This window comes from Haematobia irritans, chromosome 2 (assembly GCF_050003625.1).
Source record: "Haematobia irritans isolate KBUSLIRL chromosome 2, ASM5000362v1, whole genome shotgun sequence".
Taxonomy (NCBI): domain Eukaryota; kingdom Metazoa; phylum Arthropoda; class Insecta; order Diptera; family Muscidae; genus Haematobia; species Haematobia irritans.
The window spans coordinates 108,141,854-108,147,168 of NC_134398.1; the positions used below are offsets into that span (position 1 = coordinate 108,141,854).

Here is a 5,315-nt window from a genome sequence, read left to right on the forward strand (position 1 = left end):
TTTTCCCTGATCAAGTATATATATAGTTGGAAATCGATATTTCGATGTGTTGCAAACGGAATGACAAACTTATTATACCCCCCACCATTCTATGGTGGTGGGTTTAAAAAATTAAAACAAGACACCTTTTTTGATAATGGTACTTTTTGGCATTAATTTTTGTTTAATAACATCATGTAGTGTAGGCAATGAATGGACTAATTTCTTGTTTTATTTGTAACTATATTCTCCCTTTTTCCCATCAACAATGTACAAATTTCATCAAAATCGGTTAATAATTTAGGGTGCTGTGTCAATTCTTATTTGGGGCACTGTATATATAAGGGACCAATATCTGTACAGCTGGAGTCACGTAAACCGGAGAAAAACGTTGGCCTCTATGGTCAACTATATGAATCTGGATCGATTTTAACCAACATTGGGATACATAGCTAGGACGTCACTTCTACTCTCTTCACGTGAATCGATGTAATATTTGCCTGTATTCTCTTTTGATATGAAACCACATTGAAAATCTAATATCAGCACATAAACTTTAATTTTACTATCCAGCTAAAAAATTATCGTTGTAAAAATGTTTATAATTATTTGGCTTGCATTGAAAATAATTTATTTTTATGTTACCATATTTAAAACAAATGGAAAAAGTTGTGTTAAAAATTATCTGTTAATAAATACTATTTATTTTTGAGAACCAAATATTTCGATATTATTGAATTATTTGTATTTTTTGTTGTTTTCATTAGGACACACATTAGTAGGCCTCTACCTGTGTGAGGTCACATTACATTGCTTCTGTGGATGTTTCCAAGAATAGTATAAACATTTACGTTCGCTTTTGGAAAGTATGCCACTAGTAATTGTCAGCCTTTTTCCAAAGCTCTATTTTGACTTTCATTGGCGTTCAAGGAATTGCATGTTTCTATGGACACAACATTGATGGTATGCTTTGAAGTTCTTACGCATTCGATTTGTGTTTTTAGACTCAGCTTGCTCCATGAGACATCGTGTACGAAGAGTCGACGCAACCCTATGAGCATTCCGCAAAGTTTCCTAGAAGTTAGCTAACGAGAATTGTACTCATTGTTATATGTACTGAAAAAAGACAAATGTGTTTATCTTTTATACATTTCAAACAAAATATCAAATGTAAGACAATGTTGTACGTACCTTGAATTTGCATATTTAGTGAGACAAATCTCGGAAATTTTATTTACAAACTAGAATCACTCCATAATAAATAATGAAAACAATTTATGAAAGTCTATTTGTCTCTTTCTCACAGAGGGTTGCCAACCCTTACGATTTTCGTCATTTTAACGCTTTTTATATTATATTAAGGTGAGTACTATGTTCGGGGTTTTCACCAAAACACTAAGTTAAAACTACAAATATATTTATGAAGACGATTATATTTTGATCGAGTATTGCCAAATAATGGATGGAAAAGATCCAAGGAATTGATTGCAAATAATTTTATATTTCTAAATTAGTTAATTAAAAAAAGTAACCGTGAAAACAAGCTGGTTTTCAGCTTGAAAACTGAACATAGTACTCAGCTTTAGGCATGTGAGAATTCCATGATTTTAAAGTAAAGGCCGGTATGCACCTCTAGCGAAATTTTCGGTAGCAAAAATTTATTTAAGTCTACAACAAAAAACAGGGTTGAGTACACAAATTTTAAACCAGCTAATCGCTTTTAAAAATTTTTTAAAATATGTTCCAAATATTCCTCAAATAAATTTTTGATTACAGCTTTTGACACCGAAAATGTCGCTAGAGGTTCATACCGGCCTTAAAGATAAGTACTATGTTCGCTTTTCGAGTTGAAATTTTTGCGGGTACTTTATTAAAACAGTTCAAAATATTGTACTTACGGGCCCGAAAGTCTGGATGGTAATTAATATATATTCCATTCAAATAAAAGGTAAACAAGAATTTAGAATTCATATAAAAACTTCATCACCATGGAACCGGAGTAGTCCTTCAAAATATTGACCATTTCTAATATAAGCAACATGGTACTCATATTAAAGCTAATTTCGAGTACATTGCGAATTTGATTAAGAGATTTTTATAGAAAATCATTAGGGAGAAAACACAACAAAATTTTTTTTTTGCATGTCATTTGCCGCATAAGGAATAATGTGCAAGACTGTTTTGTCGCAAGAATTTTGACATCGTTGACTCAATGTGTTGTTAACAATTTCAATTGTTAAATCCTAGTACTGAAACCATATTTTCAAAAAAAAATCCAATATCAATCATTCCGCATTTAAAAAATGAGTGTCCTACTAACTGCAAGCAGTATACAACTGGTAATATGACTCAAAAACGCCACTTTTCTATTTTGTGTTGTTATATTGGATTTGCACAAAACATATGAATGTGAGTAAAATACATAGTAAAATAGCAACCACATTTACGATGATTTTTTAAAATGTTGATTGTTGATACCGGCCTTTAGGCAGAAACCAACTTAGTACTAAGCATTAAAATTAGTCACTGTTTAAGAAAAATGAAAATTTCATGACTAAGTAGTTCCTTACTTTTATAATAAAAAATAAAAGTAAGTAAATGTTTACTTACTTTTATTAAATTAAATCGAATTCAAATGACTTCTGCTTTTGTTTCAATAAATCGTTTAAGTGTGACGGTTTTTTGATTAATTTTATGCTCAACAATTGGCATCACTGCACAGCGTTGCTAATTTAGCTATTTCCGCTAGATTTAGCTTTTTTGAAGTCGTTAGCGGGGAAAAAATGCATATAGCGTTTAGCTTTTTTCATGGTCCTTTTAGCTATTTGTGGCTTTTTTATTTTCGACATATTTCTATTCAAATATAGATAAAACGGCTTTTTTATCTAAGCCTTGCTGGCAGAATAAGGTTTTCCACATATTTCAAAGCTCAATTGAAACATTAGTAATGATTCCAACCATTATGCGGGCATTTTTGCAGCAAATACGCCTTGTAAAGTTTTTGCCTCATATTCATAAAAGTTATCGTATATTTTAAATCTACTATTACCATACCAATTTCTTATATAAATTGTCACTAATTATTAGGAATATTTTCATTTGAATCCATATATTTTTTATGTTATTATAATATTCTAAAGTTATAATGATATTACTAAATTAAAATAGTAGATGTGAATTGTTTTGTACACTGAAGTAATATAGTAGTGAGGCCAAACATTTATTGTCCTTAAAATACAAACGCGAATTTTGGTTATAATAGCATTTGTGAATTTCTCTTATATAAATTGTTTCCCTTGTCCAAAAGCCGACAATGTCATTTTGTCCTTATAGTTAAGTCATTCAACTTAAAAATGGGTATATTTTCATGAAAGAAGGCTAGGGTCAATTTTAAAAAATCTTAAAATTAATGAAATAATCTTTAAATTTGTGGAGTTTTTGTATCTTGACCACAAACCAAAAAAGCGTTCAAAATAAGATGTTTTTTAACACTTTTTTTAAAAACGTATACATAGAACAATTTCAACTTGAAGACGAGTCTGAATTTGAAAATTTAATTTGTCATTAGCACGTGTTTAAAATACTTTGATAGCTCATGAAGAAAACTCTGAAAAAACTAATGAATTCAAATTTGACTCGCAATCGGAATAGTACATACTTTTGTTCAGTGCATATAAGAAATAATTAAGGAAATCAAGTTTTGAATGTGGTATTATTTTTTAACATCAAATAGTACAATAAACTATATTGTATTGATGGGAGCCACCGTGGTGCAATGGTTAGCACGCCCGCCTTGCATACACAAGGTCGTGGGTTCGATTCGTGCTTCGACCTAACACCAAACAATTTTTCAGCGGTGATTATCCCGCCTCATTAATGTTGGTGACATATCTGGGGGTTTCAAAGCTTCTCTACGTGGTTTCACTGCAATGTGGAACGCCGTTCGGACTCGGCTATAAAAAGTAGGTCCCTTGTCATTGAGCTTAACATGGCGAAAAATTTTCCATTTGTGATACTTTGTTTTTTCGAGTTGAAAAACTGACGTTTGTAGTACGGCGCCATTTGCAATGTGAATTAAGAAAAAATTTATTTATTAAAAACTATTTGTGTGGGTTTATAACACAATCATGGATTATAGTTTTGTTCCGAAATTATACAAAGGATCAAAGAAGTAGCAGATCAATTGTCCAAGGAAAATAAAATGTTAAGTTTGTAATAGCAAACAGCACCCACCAACTTAATTTATATCGCTCCCTTTTAAATAGCGCTCCAAGCTACCTAAAAAACGCCGCTTTCTATGTGCTAAATAATGGTTTCCATAAAAAATTTTCGCAAGAATGAACATAGTACAGGCCTTTAGGCGGTCTTCGTTAGATGAGGAAGCTTTTACTAAAACACACCTTAAGCCAACAAAAATGGGTAAAAGCTGGTACTCTGTTTGGTTTTCGAGTTGAAACTCCATACAAAATCAAAACATGCGAAAAACTAGCGAAATTTTTACCATTTGTGGTACTATGTTTTTTTTCGAGTTGAAAAAGTGGTGTAAATCGATCGGTCAGTATTATCATAACATGGCGCCATTTGCAATGCGAATTGAAAAATAATTTATAAGGTAAGTACTACGTTCGCTTTTCGAGTTGAAAATTTCGCGGTTACTTTATTAACAAATTAACTCAATTGATCCGCAATTTCTTGTTCCATTAGATTTCGGCAAGACTTGACACGTTTGTTTTCATGTATAATTTTGATTATTTCAGGAAAAGTAATCGCGAAAATAAAGTGCTTTTCAACTCGAAACCCGAACATAGTACACACCTATAGTCATGGCGATGAGTACCAAACATTTTTTTTTATATTTCCCATTAGATGTTATGTTTTACCATTTTGCTTATTATTTATTTTTTTCGGAGGAATCGGTGATCTTGTGCACTTTATGGTTATGAAAAGTGCGTTATGGTTATAAAGTGTGCGTATTCGAAAGTATTTTGCCGCAACGCTTAAAATTCATCAACTTGGCAATACTGATGAGGTTATTCTGACATGCTATAGATCTATTTCACTCGATCACTCAACTTCGTATGTGAGGCAGAATGAGAAAAAGATGTTTGTGCTATATTTGCTGTGGGTAGGGATGTCATTTGTTGAGAATGCAATTCGTCAAAAATTTGTCACCTTTAAACGATTTATTCAAACAAAAGCACAACAGAAGTCATTTGAATTTCATAACTAATTAATCATATAATTTTCATTTCATTGACTTATTTTAATCCTTAGTACTAAGTTGGTATCTGACTAAAGGCCGGTACAATGATAGTTTTCGAATTGAAAATCTCTTT

The 5,315-nt window shown here is 31.5% G+C and overlaps 1 long non-coding RNA gene across 1 annotated transcript; it reads right to left on the reverse strand.

Moving 5' to 3' along the window:
- Window positions 1-648: 648 nt before the first annotated feature.
- On the reverse strand, window positions 649-1,305 carry LOC142223691 (uncharacterized). The gene is made up of 2 exons (XR_012718858.1): window positions 1,171-1,305; window positions 649-1,095 (listed from the first exon to the last, which is right to left on the reverse strand). It is a non-coding gene; the product is annotated as an uncharacterized LOC142223691 (long non-coding RNA).
- Window positions 1,306-5,315: the final 4,010 nt, after the last annotated feature.